The sequence below is a fragment of the Onychomys torridus genome, chromosome 3 (assembly GCF_903995425.1).
Source record: "Onychomys torridus chromosome 3, mOncTor1.1, whole genome shotgun sequence".
NCBI lineage: Eukaryota > Metazoa > Chordata > Mammalia > Rodentia > Cricetidae > Onychomys > Onychomys torridus.
The window spans coordinates 89,433,890-89,450,505 of record NC_050445.1 but is presented as its reverse complement, the minus strand read 5'-3'; the positions used below and the strand labels follow the sequence as shown (position 1 = coordinate 89,450,505).

At 41.7% G+C, this 16,616-nt stretch overlaps 1 protein-coding gene across 6 annotated transcripts in view; it reads left to right on the top strand.

Moving 5' to 3' along the window:
• Positions 1-16,616, top strand: part of Foxp1 (forkhead box P1) — a 607,655-nt gene that overhangs the window by 178,708 nt on the left and 412,331 nt on the right. The gene's annotated exons all lie outside the window — the stretch shown is intronic.

The window sequence follows — 16,616 nt, the reverse complement described above, 5'->3', positions numbered from 1 at the left end:
TTGTGCTTTGTATTTCTTTTTTGAGCACCTTTGTAGACTAAATGGCTACTAATGACATAATTACACTTGTTTGTCACCTCCATAATGCATGATTTCCTATCTCATCATGAAGATGTAAGTTAGATAAAGGAGGAGTTTTGGCAGGAAGACAAAGTGCCGTGATTTATTAGAGGCCAGATGTGGTTGTTAAAAGCTTTTCTACCAAAGGCTCCATTGACTGACATGAAATGGGAGCGGAACCGCTCTGTGAGCCCAGCCCATGGCACTCGGTGTGAGTGTCCTCGCTGCCCCAGGAACCAAGGCAAATGAGCCACACATTGATTGTTGTGTACAGATTGTGTGTTGGAATTTAGACAGTGAGGAAGGTTCCCATGAGTGTATACCAGCAAAGTAGGTGTTTAAGGGAAACTAATGAGACAGAGTGCTGATGAGATTTTCGATTTGTGTCTTGCTTCATATCAAGAACTGAAATATCTTACGTTTCTGTCAAGTTTCAAAGAGGGAAAATTCCCACACTGTTTGGAAAAAGAAAGAAAGAAAGAAAGCAAAGCAAAAGAAAGATGAGAGAGGTTAATATGAGAATTGAGAGCAATCAGAAGGAATGGAGACAAGATACCACTTAAGCACTGTTGACATGCGTATTGCATTCAGGCTTGATATGTATGCAGTCAGATTAGATGGGTGCTTCCGATGAGAGAGGCCCCATTTCTGGTTTCAGTATATTTGCACACACAAAGCTCTGTTAAAATAGTGCTAAGACTCGGGAGTGATAGGAGCTAGAAAGATTTGGAAAGTGTATTTTAGCTTTTGGAGGAGGAGACAAGACAGTGAAAATGTTCATTTATCAAAGCCAATCTGCGATCAGCAGGGCGTGGCCCCCACCTTTCTTTTTTCCTCTTCCGTATTTCCTTCCCTTTCCCTCCTCTGCCCTCTTCTCCCCCCATTTTCCTCTCCCTGTCCTTTCCCATCACCGCCTCACTACTGTGGAGGGAAGTTCCACTAGGTACGTGGACATCTGGATGTGGAACTGATATAGGGCCTTTTTTTACCTCTTCCTGACTAGACAGAAAGTTATTTGAAGTAGCATTCATTGAAGACATCAAAACAGGATCTTTTCAGTGAGTTTTGAGACCAGTAAGGCTATTGGTGGCATGTACCAAGTACTGTGACTTCATTTGTCCTCTTTGCTGACAGTTGAGTGTCTTCCTATGTTTGCCCTCCTGGTGCTGTGGAATCAGCAGCATGTGCGGGGTACCTTTCCTGGTCATATATATTTTAATGGTACTTGTTTGTTTCTCCCTTCCTGTGTCTGGTACATGTGTTCCAGACAGGGAGGAATCATTTCCCCAAGACCCGTTACATCATCTGCCATATAGAGCGTATTTGAAAAGCATGTATTAGATTGGCGTATTGCCACAGACCCATAATTCTTACTGCTTTGAAAGCTGAGGCAGGAGGATCTCAAGTTCAAGGCCTATCAAGCCTACAAGTGAGTTCAAGGTCAGCTGGGCAATTTAGTTAGATATTCTTTGAGAGTATACAAAAAGAAGGTGAGGATGTCACTCAGTGGTGGAGTGGTTGTCTGACGTGTCCAAGACCCTAGATTCAGTCCCAGGACAGGAACAAAAAGCACATGTTGGATGCATGAAAAGAGCCACATTGTTCAGTACCCTGCTTTTGGGTGCCCTTGCAGAGCATAGGCAAACCCATTCATGTTCAACTTTTCAGACTCAGAGGCTGGAGAGGCGGCTCTCTCAGTAATGCACCTGCCCCACAAGCATAGATAGTTAAGTCTGGATCCTCATTGCAAAAGCAGGGATGGTTTTCTCACATCTCTCACCTAATCACCATAACTAGCTTCAGGGCTGCTGGTCGTGGATAATTAGATCACCAAAGCTCTCTGGCCAGCTGGTCTAGTCAGTTGGTGAGGGTTGGTATCTTAGTGTCTTCTCTATTGCTGAGACAAGACACCATTGCTGTGATAACTTACAGAACAAAGCATTTAATGGGGGCTTGTGGTTTCAGAGGGTGAGTCTATGACCTTCATGACAGGGAACATGGTAGCAGGAAGGCAGGATACTAGAGCAGTATGGGAGACTTTACATCCTGAGACAAAGCTCACCATTAGGTAGATAGGGACAGAGAAGGAGAGAGAGAGAGAGAGGGAGGGAGGGAGGGATGGAGGGGGACGGAGAGACCACTGAGAATGGTGTGAATCTTTTGAAACCTCAAAGCCTCCCCCAACTGACACACCTCTCCTAAATAGCCACACCTCTTAATCCTTCCCAAAGAGTTCCACCAACTGCGACCAAGCTTTAAAATATGTGAGTGTGTTGGCCTCATTCTCATTCAAACGACCACAGCTGGGTTCTGTGAGGGACACTGTCTCAACAAGATGAAATGGAAAGGAAATGAGGAAGACATTCAACACAGCCATCACAGGTGCACACGGGCGCACACACACAATAGACAAATATACATATAAATCTTTGCCCAGTCATGCACACATGTCCATGAAATGGATGGAAGTGGTTGGTGGCTCTTTGGCCATTAACTTCATTTGAAGTTGGGAGCCTTCAAGTCTAGTTACATCTGGTTCATTTCAAAGGGAGTTTGGCCTTGCAATCACTCACCATGCATTTCCATGGGCTGCCATGTGATGGCCTGGCTCCAAGCTGAGTTAAAAGTTCCTGCCCCTCTTCAGGGCTGTGTCTTCCATTTAGAAATGGATTCTTGATGACTCACACATTGAATTCTCTCAAGTGATGAATAAAAGTGAGACACAGAGAGTGCACAGTTTCATAGAAAGAAAATACTTAGACTCTGGTCTCCTTCATGGATGGAAAAATCTGCCCCATTTCCCCAGACTGTGCCTCGAAGGGAATCATACCAGGCATAATGTCAGTGTCCATGTTGATGTTCTTAACAATTTTCATCGAGGTGCCTCAATCTTCATTCTTCCCTAGGTCTTATCAATTATGGAGCTGACCCGATCCCATCATATCATGTAAGACATTTTCAATCACTCATGTTATTTCCCTTCCCATAACGAGTGTTACAGAAGATATTTGCCTCAGGTCTGATGCTTCTTGACTATGACTCCTAAAAGCTGTATTTCATGCTTGGTAGTATCTCCTCCCAGGACACAAGTGCATGAGTGAACCCTTTGAGTTTGACTCAGATTTACTGAACCATGACCAGACGCTACCACTTGGCAAGCTGGCTCCTCTTCCTGAACTCAGTTTCTCTTTACAAAGTGGGTGAGATAATGGTGTGTTCGCATTTTCATCTTGAGAATAGGAATTGAAAGGGCAGTGTAGAAATGACTGCTTAGGAGCCTGGCTGAGGGCTGCTAAGTATTCATCCACTGCAAAGTATCGTTGCAATTGTCCTATAACAGCGTTCATGGTACCCTAGATTCTAGATCTTCATTCACTAAGACTTGCTCCCTCATCTTCAGTGAAGCCCTAGCTAACCCCCATCCTCTAGGCTCCTTCCTTGATGATGGTTAATTAATAAGTAGGAAAAAGATTTGCATAAATAAAGCCTGCATTATGCAACCCTTTTCTGGTTCCCAGTGATTCAAAGAATGCTTCTTCCTCAATATATCATTAAAGGAACCAACTTCTTTTCAGCAGAACATTTAGAACCCATTTTAATTCAGCCTAGTCATTCATAAGTAAAGCTCTCCCCTCCTCACTCATGCAGGAAATTGCAAAACATTGACCATATGAAAGGATTCCATGTTTCTGGGGAGGAAGGATGTATTGTTGAAGACCAGTATGATGTGGGATATGATTCATTTGTCCATGTAGCAATCAGTTGTGGGAGACTTTGAGCTAGCCAGGGCTGTAAGTTCTGGATATACAACTGTTAACAACACTGCCAACAACTGTTTTCTTGTATGTGATACCCTTTAAGCCTATAATGAAGAACAGTGTCCTAGGGAAGTGTCCTGCAGAGGAATACACAGAATGATGGAGGGAGTTTCTTAGTCTAGTTAGAATTCTTGGAGGAGATGTTATTTAGGCTGAGGTATCAGTGGTAAGGAGGAGGCAGCCGGGAGAAGCCAGACATTGTGAATAACTAGGGCTTGGATAAGGGGTGACCTGGTCTTGTTAGAATTGAGGGGAGAAAGCAGGCAGGTGTGGCTTGCCAGGAGTACTGAGGTGGAGTGGGAAACGGGTGGGGGTTGCTTGGAGCCTGTTCTTGTAGATTCTGCAAGTCAGGTCATGTGGTTATTGAAGTTTTATTGTTCCAGCTATGTTCAAACTAAGAGGAAATAAAGAATCTTTTCTGTCATTAAGTGATTGAGTCAATCAGGCTCCTTGTATGAAGTGCAGTGGGAGGTAATAGAGGCATTGACCTCTATTATCAAGGTCACTTTTTAAATTACAAGCAGACTAATGCAAGAAGCACTAAAATATGAGTCCCCAAAACAAATCCTAAAGTGTCTGGGGCAAGCTGTTGGGTTCCTTCAATTAGCTGTTTAGCTTGGGAGACTTGTGTTGCCTTAAGCTCAGGGTTGGTGACTTGGTCACTTTTCTAGTTCTGTGAAGAAACACCATGAGTACAGCAACTCTTTTTTTTTTTTTTAAAGTATTTAATTTTTAATTGTGGGCTTACAGTTTTAGACGTCTGTCATCATGGCAGGGAGCATGATGACAGACGGGCAGACATGGCTCTGGAGAAGTAGCTGAGAGTTTTATATCCTATTCTGTAGATTGAGAGATAGACTAATACCAGCCCCACTTAGGCTTTTGAAACCTCAGTGCCCACCCCCAGTGATGTACTTCTTCCAACAAGGCCACACCTTCTAGTCCTTCTCAAGTTATGCCACTCCCTGATGCCTGTACATTCAAATATCTGAGCCTGTAAGGGGCATTTTTATTCAAACCATCACAGTTGGACTAACAGAGCATATAGCTATCCATTATTCAATGCAAAGTCATATGCTAATACAGAGAAGTCAGAATCAATATTTTGTTTTTATCATTCTACCTATTCAAATACCCAATGTATCCTTTTTTTTTTTTAAAAAAAAAAACTGGTTTTATATGATGTTTAGAGAAATATATGAAAGAAATTGATGGTGAATATGGCTACCTCATTCCCAGAAGCTAGTCTATGCCACCTCCCTTCCCCCCCCCAGAATACCTGCTTGCCTCTCTTGACTAAGATCTGGGGTGTTAGAATTCCTACTCCAGGTCTTTGACTTTACATGGATGGACTGGAGTAGAACTAAGGGAAAGCTTAAGAGGGTGGCTCACTATTACTGTTTCAAACTCTGTCTCAAGAGAGTATCATTGTTTTTTTAAAACACACACACACACACACACACACACACACACACACACACACACACACAAACTTTCCTCTCAAAAATAACCACTGCCTTACATGCTATTCTTTGAGAACTGCTCACTTGTGGAGATATTTGTGCCACATGGGTATAAGGGTGGGGGCTATGTCATCATGTATGCAGGTGACCTCTGAGGCCAGAGGTGTTCAGTTTCCTTGGAGCTGGAGTTGGGCATTTGTGAGCTGTCCATCATGGGCTCTGGAAACTGAACTCAGGTCCTCTGCAAGCACAGCAGGTCATCCGTGCAGCCCCCTCAGTGGTGGGTTTTGGTACCTGGGTAGCCTTTTGTAGCCTTACTTCCCAGAGACCCTTGCCCTGGCCAACAAAAGAATCACATGGGTTTCCTAGGATCCTGGGTCCAGTTCTCTAAGATTGGTTTTCAGGAATTACATAATGGCCCTAGGGAATCTGAATTTAAGAATCTTGACCCTTCTTTGATTTCTTCAGTAGTCTTTGTAGAGACTGTCTTAGAATACTGGAAGACTATTGTTACATTTTAGACACTTTTGCATTCTACTTAGAAGTCATTTTTTTTTTTTTTTTAGTTTTATTGTTTCATTTACTAGCAGTGGTGTTAATTATTTTAAATATGACCCTGGAAATGGGCTATATCAGCTTGAAAAGACTATTTTTTAACAGGATTTGGTTTTAAAGGCAGGTTTTATAGACATTATAGTAATGCCATTGTTATCTAATTAGCATCTACTACATGAAGGTACGTGATGTTACAGAGGCAAGTATACATAAAATTATAAATTGTCACATTTTATGAGTTTTTTTTTTAATCATGAGTTTTATACAGTCATCATTACTTAACAGTATGAAATGTGGCCTTAGACATTACATCATGTGAAGACCAGGAGACATGAAAAAACTCAGGATGCATTTTTGATTAGAATAAGGTTTTTAGTGAGGCCCTTCTGCATCTGTGTCATGAGTGGGAGTCACGGCTTCACATCAGACCTATGACCTGTAATGATGATGTTTCAACTTCAAGGGGTTTTCAGTATTTAAATTCTGAACCTAATTCTCAGGTTTCAGAATGAATCACATTCAGATCCACTTTTATGCTTTATAATTAAATAAGAAAATACTGCTTATACCTACATTTTTACTATTCTTGGACATATTATAATTATTTCTTTTAATTTCTCCAATAAAATAGCCCATTTCTTCATTAGTGAATTACAAGGCTATCTCAATAAAAAATTAGTTTGAATGTGGCCTGCTATCTCAAACAGTCATTTTCGTTTGGATTTCCCCCACTTTCATTAGTTCTCTTTGTGAAATGTGAGGATACTTTCTAGGTAAATTAATCCCTTCCAAGCTGTAAAATAACTTCCTTTTTGGAAAGAGTTATTAGAGTCTTATTCTTTATAATCTTAAATACCACTTATGTTGGGGTGAACAATACATGTAAAAATTACACCAGTTAAGAAAGGAATGATTGCGGCCCTGGGCGAAGAGCAATCACGTGCCTGTGTAAGAGTGAGCTTTCCACTGGGAAATGGGGCATCGATGCTCATGAAATATCCAGAGTTTAAGTTGTTTTTTTTTTTTTTTTTCTTTTTTCTTTCTTTTTTTTTTTTGTAAATTAGGTTGTTCCTAGTTAAACAGGTGGCCTCAGAGGCTGGTTTCACTGTTGTTTTAATCATAGTTTAGTTACCATGGAGAAATATGCAAGTTAGCATTTACACACAGAAGTGAAATTTATGCTGCATAGATAATAGCCTAAATTTAGCTCAACTTAAGTTTACCACTTCCTTTAAACAACAACAACAACAACAACAACAACAATAATAATATTACATATGTTGATGAACAAATTAATTTCTTTAAATACCATTATATTTTTAGAGAATTTCTCACTGCAGAATTGCTGTGAACTCTATTGATGTGTTGTCTCCCAGAGATGAGCGTCATCTACAGTCCCACGTCTGATTGACATTAAGGATGTCACCCTTAGGTACAAGAAAAGACTTACTTGGAGCAGCTATGTGGTGGGAAAGTTAGGTCCGGACACATTTTTGTATCTAGGTGTGTTTTATAAGGGATTTTTATTTTCAACTGAAAGTTTTCAGAAATTGTCTGATTCTAAAGAGACCAATCTGATGGCAGAGGTTTTGCTGCCATTTGGATGTATTTTGTAAAAAAGAAGCTGAACTGAGCCATCCTGCTGTTTTGATCTTCATGCCCTCATAGCTGGATAACAGCTTTTCTATTTATTTATTTATTTTTATTTTTATCTCCCCCTGAATTAAGATGTATGCCATCCAGCAACTGGAGTTGCCTCGTCTGCCAGTTTTTCTACTGGATACCTCCAAGTGAGGGAGGGCTGAGTTTCAAGGACGAATGTAGTAAAAGTGTCCTAATCCAACATGAGGTCCCCCAGCACGGGGAGAGAGCAGTGGAACCCTTTCAGCACCAGCTGTTCTCACAGATATAGATTGCTGCAGTGAAATTTTCTTAATATAATTCAGGATGCTCTAGAGAATTCTCCAAAACAACTGTGCCAACAAGGAAAATGTTGAATTTTTCATCAGCTGCCCAATGCTGAGAGTTAGTGGGCAATCCGTTCATTCATGACCAGATGTTCAGTGTAGTAACACTCCACAGTTAACGTGAACCTTGTGGCCTGCCTACCATGGGCTGCAAGGACGTTGGCAGCAAGCTGGCACTGGAGAATTGGGGCCTCCACAAGCGAAAGACCGAAGTGTGTGTCTGTGGCTTTCCTGGTTCTCACCAGCGAGGAGACAAGGTAGGGAGTGTTGAAAGGAAACAGTGACATCCCATCAATCATGCTGGAGGCCAGCAGCATTTACTCTGTGATGGGGCCTGGGGGGAGCAGTCAGCAAATTCTTACGCTCCTTTTTATTTAGGGGAAGAAAGACAGTCTTTGTGTTGCCGGACAGATTTTTCGAACCTGTGGGTAAACTATCAAAGTTTTTGTGGTGGGGGCATGAGATGTGGGTGGGTAAGGCAGGAAAGAAAAAGCTTTTTAATTCTACACCGGAAGAGGCAAGAAAACTTAATTCTTAATATTGAAATCTTATTACATCCAATGTAGAATTGGAAATGTGTGATTTTTTTTTTTTTTTCCTTTTGGCAAACTTGATGATTGTAGGTGAGAACACTCAGACCATCCCTTGTCATTTCTTTTATATCATGGTTTGGGTCCCATGCTGTTTCTGTGAGCTGCTTTAACCCATACTGTTCAGAAAGAAGAAGGACTTAGGTAGAGCAGTGGTTTCTTTGGACAATTTGATTTTCTACTTTGGGATGGATTCTTCCAGTCCTACTTAGTTAAGGGTGTGGAGCAGGCCCAAACCTATAAGGGTAGGTTTGGTCCCATCTAAGTCATCTCTCATCCACATCTCCCCATTTTGACTGTTGTCTCAGAGCAGAATGGACAAAGGGGATTTACAGACCTTTCTTATTCAGTAGCTTTGGATCAGAGACTTAAGAAGGGTAGCTCCTCAATGAGAAACTGACTTTTGTTACTCGAACCTTCTACATTCAAGATGTTCTCATGGGGTAGACCTTTCACTTTGGGGGAGCTGTTGGGTGCTTTTGCACTGCTGAATTCCTGACACCACCATTCCCAACCTGCCCATATGTGATCCCCGAGGCCAGCCCAAGGAGGTTCTTGGGAGTAGCCCCCTGAGTCTTCTTTGCTTTGGCAGAGCTTTGGGCCTTTGGTTTTCAAGGTTTCAGGGAGCATTTACTGCTTGGAGCGCAGGTGGGTTGCACATTGTGTTGAGAATGGAAATTTCCGGTAACACCTTTATACCTGGGCATTCTTGTTCCTTAGAATCACCTCCAAGAAGTAAGTCAGTTAGTTTCTGTCTGTCTGTCTGTCTGTCTGTCTGTCTGTCTCTCCTCTTGGCTTGTTGACTTGGAATAAAGAGGTTGTGAATTGCAGCCTGGCCTGCATCCCAGCTGCTGGAATGCCAGGTGAAGGCAGAGTTCTTTCTTTCTCCCTGGATGCTGAGTTGAAGGTGGGAAAGCGAGAACCAGTTTACAGTAGCCTGACACTGCTCTTACCTTGCTTCAGTCCTCTCCAGCTGCTCCTAGCCCTCCCCAGCCTCTGCCATGCACACAGTTTGTTCTTGGGTGTGAAGGCAAACAGTATTTGTCTTGGCAGAGGTGGCTCTTTCACGAAAAGCTCGCTGTCTCGGCAAGAAACCACAGCAGGAGCTGCTCAAGGTTCCCACAGGCAGGATGGCCTTTTCCCACATTTCCCTGCTCTAAGGAAACAGATTTTTGAACTTTTTTTTTTTTTTCTTAAAGACAAAATGCCAACGTTTAACAGCTGGAGTTAGTCTACAATTTATGGTTTCACTTTATGTTCCTGTGGATGTAGATAAATTAAAAAATCCACAATTATTGCTAAATTTTGCAAGTTTCTAAAAAAAAAAAAAAAAAAAAAAAGATTAAAATCAACCCTCTGTTATGAGGAATTCAAGAAAGTCATTGTCACCCAAACAGGTATTGTCAAACTATGCGATCTTTAGTGGTTTTTAATTGTTGTAATTTACTCACTGTGATATCTCAGGGATGTTTCTACAATCGCCCCTCCCCCTTTAAGGAATAAGTCAGGGTTTATTCATTTGAACGACTTTAGTTAAAAAAAGACGAGTTAATTTACTTGATTCTATTTATTCGATTATTTTTTCCATGCATCTCAGCGTGTTGATCTTGGCCTTCTGTTGTCCTAACACTTAAGATAGACCTACCCCCTCTTGTGGTGGTGGTCCAGACACAGAAAAGCTCATGTGCCTTTTGTGGAAGTTTCTGGTCTTTCGTTAGCCACAGACTCTGCTTTGTAGTCTAGTCTTAATTTCTCTTCCTTTTCTAGGTTTAATGTCTCCCCACCCCTTGCCCCTTACCTGTTTACTGTACGGATCCTTTCTAGGTTGGGCGCCTCGCCCAACACGTACTGTATCAGAATCGAGATGGGAGTCCAGACAGACAGCAACAAATGACTGTTTGTTACCTCTAGACAGGACTTTGTATCATGTCTATACCCAGGCACTAGAGTTTGGGTTTTCCTTATTATTTAAATTTCTGTTACTAGAGACATAAGTTCTGAGAATCTTTAACACTCCCCTATGGGGTGGGGGCGCTGCACCTTTTATTAAAATGTAGCTCTAACATACTTATTTTCCTGATTTCTCAGAAAATAAAATAGGAAGTGAAAGACCGTTTGCTGGAGACAAAGTGTGACTCTGATGATCATTCGATCTCATGGTAGATTTAGGGTCAGAACATTAGCTGTGATGAATGACTGGGGACAGAGTTTTTCTTTTCTTTGCAGGGATAGTGGCCGTTAATCATTTTTATCTGCCCGCCTTGTAGACTTGATTAGATTTATTATGTATGCTGCATGTTTATGGCGTTTTTATTATATGTTGTTAATTTGTTGTAACTGCCACCACATTTTTTTCTTTCTTCCTTTTTTCCTCTTCCCTTGAGAACCCTTGAAAGCAACTAAGTGTCAACTGTTGCCTTGTGCCTTAGAAAATATCATTTAATTTTCAGTGTTTATAAAAGCCATCCTAGGCTATAGGTTAACAAAATGCCAGCATTGACAGCATGTATCTCACAGCAGATAAGAAAAGGTGTGTTTAAGTTCTCTTGTATTGTGTTTTCTATCCTTGATGGAGCTTGGGTGGATTAGAACACAGTTCATGGAAACAATTAATTCATAAGGAACCTAGAAGAGGGGAGCCATGTTCGGGGAAGGTTGGTAATTTTCATTTTGTTCATTAGCAGAAAATCATATATATCATTTTCACATCACTGCTAGGTAAGACAATTGAGCTGTTTAACATTTAAGCTGCTTTAAAAGTCGCACAGTGAAATGAGGCATTTTAGAACGGCGTCTACTTTTTTAGCTTATGCGCTCTCAGTATGGCTATGGGATCTGTTAAATATAGAGGCCATTCTTTAAATAAGGCCGACAGTTAAAATTGGGAAGCCAGAGAATTAGATTGGAAATGATTTACGATGAGTCTAGAGGACATTAAAAAAAATAAAGTTAGCAAAGGAAATCCACTGGCTGGATTGGCTAGAGCGCAGCAGGAGGTTTGACTTTTCATGCCTTTTGAATTGGCTGGATGTGCGGGCACCGTGTCGAAACAGACTTCCCGGAACAGTCGGCAGAACTTTTCTTTCTGTTCTACGTGCTGGCTTTTGGCTTGGTGTTGCCATTACAAGCCTCTAACTATAACCCAGTCAGTTTCTTGTTTTGACAGTTAGAGACTTTTTCAATAACAGAACACCACCCATTCTCTTAAGAGCATTAGCTGATGAATTAAGTAGATCGAACAGAGGCTTTGTTTTGGGCTTGCACTGTGAACATATGGGTCATTAATAGATACCATTTGAAGATGACACATGGGTGTGGTTGTTGAGGTCAGCATGTGTAGTAATCACAAATGCATAGATCACTGTTAGGAACTGCTGCACATTTGTTCATACGGCATTGTATGAAGTGTGTGTGTGTGTGTTTTATTTTTCTTGTGGAATTAGCAATAATGAATTAAAGAGGCAGATCACAGGCAATGTTAAGCCACTCATGTACAATGTAGTCCTTTCATAGCTAAACCTTGTCCTTCTGATGGCTCCTGAGATCATCAAAAAGCCTTACTTATAACAGGAAAGGAAAAGTATGATTGCGCTCTTTTCGATACAGATTAAGTCATTCTTACCATTATGTCCGAATGAAATGAACTAAGAAAAGGTTATATTTACCAGCTCATGGGGAAGGAGTCAGAGAACTAAGGGTCTCAGCTCAGTTAGATTGCAGTGTTCTAAGAGCTACACCGGATCCCATCCATCAGAGGAGAGCACTGTTTGACTCTCTCCCATCTACCCTGGTCCATGGATGGAATCTATGATATCTCCACTGTTGCCTGAAACAACTTTGAGAAAACCCAGGTTCATACTCAGATTCTAGCCCAAGGCCAAAGCAGTGAAACAAATGAGGTTCTTACCTGGCGTTAGCAGCACGGGCGGACCGTAGATTTTTGGGTTAGGTGGAAAGAAATGCTGTTCTGGATACTGTACACTGAACAAAACTCTACAAACTTGGTGCTTAAGCACAATCATGAGTGGTTTTATTTGTTGCATTGATCACTGAAGGGGAAGAAAGAAAATTAGTTGGAAATATACTTGGTAGATGAAGAGAAAGGAATTTATTCAGGAACAATTCATTGGTGTGGAAAAGGTACCACCTCAGTGATGGATAATTCATTATCTATCTATCTATATATTTTTTTCCACTCATAATCAAGGAAGGGTACCCTACAGATTATTCCTCCTCTGAAGTGTTTTTGACCAGAAATTTTGCGTGAAATATTTTCATAGAATTAACCAATTGAACATCTGTGATCTAAAAATCAGAAATCTGAAATACTCTAAAATGTGATAGTTTGGGGTATGCTGTCATGGCCTGCCAGAAGTGTGTGATTTCAGAATAATGTGTTCAGCCTGTATTGTATCCCATAGATAACATTACAGGTGAGGAAACTTAGTCTGTGAAGGGTTTCATGATGTTCCCACAGGTCCACAGGAATGAGATGTTACCAAGGTTTCAGATGAACCTCCATGACTCATGGACACAGCCAGGGTTTTCTGAATATAGATGGCTCTTCTTCAGAGCTGTGTGCTGGGATAATCCATCTGCCATTGTTGTATAGTGTGAAAAGCCCAAATTGGAGGGACTTGTGATGGTTCTGAAGAACAACAATGTAAGGAACTTGAAGGACTTGGAAGGCAATGATGGTGGGACTTGATGTCCCTAATATTTGGGGCACAGAGGGTGGGAAAGAAATTTGTTGCATTAACAGATGAGGAAAGAAGGCAGGCTGGAAAGGAATGAGCTGAGGTTTGGAAGTCACTCAAGCCACTGATATTTATTCCTGATGTGTCTTTCTGGAAGATTATGAATGTACATTGAACTGAAAGAGAGGAAGGCAGTCCAGGCTAGGGATGTTGGCTTGAATTCACAAAAGCCAGTGTAGACATGGAGACTGAACATTCCATGTGGGGGAGAAGAAGGAGTAGATGGAGACAGAGACCAGGCTATAATCAGCCTTAAGAGATACAGAAAAATCTTTGTGCACATGAAGATGACAGATTTGTAGGCCATGCTTCAGGCACGTAGCAATGCATATTCATATCTGGATACATATTCATGTACGTATTTATGTATGTATTCCTATATGCATTCATATGTATTTCTCTGTGTGTTTGTATATGTATCTCATTCATGAGCATGCGCTGTTCTCTTCAGCTCACATATGTCTCTTTGGGAGTCTTTCCCACCTTAGCTCATAAGTGAGGAGAAGGGTTGGAAGGTGGCAGTCCTTCCTCAGAGCAGCTGACAGGAGGGTACACCCCCATGTCGTTGAGACTCGGAAGTAGGAAAGGGAAGACTGGGTTGCCTTTCAGTATGTGTGAGGCTCAGACCACCATGTACGATTTTATGCCTTCAAAATGCATTCCAACATGTAAGCCTGGCAGCTTTAAATGCTCCAGTAAATGTTAAATGATTTATAGTGGGGTTTCGCAGAATTCAGCAAGACGACCATTGTGTTGGGAAATAAGGGGTGACAGTGTGGTCACTAAACTTGTTAACATTTCATTTGGGGTGAGATTTCTGTCTTTTGGATGGCATCCACTGATCTGCTGCCCTGTGCTCACGGAGTTTGTTGTTCTCCATGCTTTCACCCATGTTAGACAATACTGAATTTTTTTCTTCTTCCCTTCTTTGTGATTTTTCTTAATTGTAGTGAGGTGAACAAAAAAAGATAACAGTCTTAGCCATGTTTTGTTTTATTCTATAGCAAAAGCATTTGTTGTATGTTATTGATTGCAGAGGTGACATTGTCCCTTATGTCTTTATGACACTAGTACTTTCCTCTGGGGGTTCTAGAAAGTTCCTTCCCAGATGAAGAGACTTGAGTTATTCATCTTCTATCCTTACACAGCCATTGGCCAACTGGTTAGAGTGTTGTGGGTCATGGTAAAGTGAAGAGGCTTCTGGTCTGCCCACTCTTAAAGTTGCCATTGATAGGAAATGCCTGTGAATGTGCCATGTAAGTTGAGGTTCATTTTGAGAAAAATCTACCTGAGAACCTTTTGTAGGTCACTTCCTTTTGGAGTGAGAGACATTCTTTGTCTTCTTCCCAGGAATCTCCAGTGTTTGTCATGTGGTTTGATAAGTCATTTGTTAGCGAGGTATTTTGACTTTGGAGATTTTAACCCAGTTGGCCTGGGCCTTGATCCTAGCCCTGTGGACATTCACTAAGACTTCCTAAAGGTGGCTTCCTTGTTGTGGTTGACTCTAGTTAAAAGCTGTTGTTTCCTCAGCTTCTCATCCACTGCTCTTCTCTCAGAGTTGAGAGACTCTTCACTTTGGGTAGTTTCCTTCCACACAGTCCTCACCGTGACTTGACAGTCAAGGGGCTGAGGGAAGTTGCCTCATGGAGATTGGGAGTCAAATACATGTCTCTTAAAAGTGTTTTTTATTAGCATATATTAATTACACATAATAATGGGTTTCATTAATGTATTTCTCTTACATTTACCCACCTTCTTCTCCTGGTTCTGTATCATTCCCACTGATCTCCTTCCTCTACCTCCTGGCTTCTGGGGCTAGGTCTTTTTTCTGGTGACTTGGTGAGTTTCATTAGACTCATGAGTTGTAGAGCACATTGAGGTTTTGTTTCCAGGACATGGGCACCCCATAGGCGGCTACACTAGTGAAGAGAATGTTTCTTCTTCCCCCAACAACCACGGACTGTGTCATCTGAGAGGAAAGGGGCCCTATATGCCCCTCATTCCTCTGAGACAGGAAGTCAGTAGGCCCAGTCTTGTGCAGGTATTTGTAAGTATTATGAATTCAAAGGGATCCAGCCAGGTCATATAGCAGGGTATTTGTTTGTTTGTTTATTTATTTTAACTTTTAAAAAAGATGGATCCTGGCTTATCTTGCCCAGATTAGCCTCCATTATTTTTCTAGGTCAGCCTTCCTGTGGTCTGCAACTCTAGGCCTGTGCCTGGCTTACAGCCTTGTGTTTGTCCTATGTTCCTGGCTGTGCCCAGGCGGTTTGGGTGAGCATTGGGTCAGGACCTCCTCTTCCCTCACCTTGCTATTTCTGTGCCCACTTGTCTTCTTGCTATACTTTGCTTTCTCTTACCTGCCCGTGGTTCTTTAAACCAGCACTTCCTCTTCGCCTGCCTGCCTGGCACTCTGTCTTCTGTGTTGCTAGCAGCCTATCTAGGCACCTCAGTGTTAATCATCTCTTCTCCCGAGGACTCTCAAAGATAGCACTTCCCTTCCCCACCCCACCCTCTCACCAAAAACTGAGCCGAGTTTGCATACTGATACTTTTATTCCAGTTTAGCTCAGGTTCTCCACAGGGCGTCTTTCTCCATCACTTCCTTTAATCACACAACGTATTTTCGATTTGAGGTGGTGGGCCTGATTTCCAGTGTTTTTTCTTAGAAACTTCTCTCTTGGCCCACTTCTCCTTTTCTCTTTCACTGTCCTGTTACATGGGGAGGGTGGTGCTGAAGGCCAGCCTTGGGTGTTGTTTCTAGGTGCTGTTCATCTTGCTGTTTGAAGGGACACTTGCATGGGGATCACTAATCAGACTGGCTGGCCGGCCAGCCAACTTCAGATTGGCCAGTTTCTGTGCCCCTAGCCCAGGAATTACAGTTCCTTATCATCATCATGCTCAGCTTTTCCTTATGTTCTGTGGACTGAACTCGGGTCTTGGTGTTTGCTCATTTTATTAGATTAAGACAATAGACTACCTCCTGAAAAAAAATCCATACTTTCAGCCACATGGAATTTTTCCCTTCTATTTAATTTTATGTGTATATGTATTTTTGCCTTTGTGTACCACATGCATATACAGTGCCCATGAAAGTCAGAAGAGGGCATCAGATCCCCCAAAAATTGAGTTAAAGGTGGTTGTCAGCCACCATGTGGGTGTGAGCAATTGAACTCACGTGGTCCTCCAGAAGAGCAATCATTGCTCTTAATTGTGGAGCCATCTCTCTAGACCCAACATAGCATTTTTTTTTTAATGTGGCTTTGATCAGATCCCCCAATATTCCTTACGAAGTTTCACATTTTTGTGTGTCTCTGTATCTGTTGATTGCTCATCTGAGAAATCAACCAGATTGAAAAGGATTAAAAAATCATCTTGACATATGGACTTTGTTCTTTGTCACTATT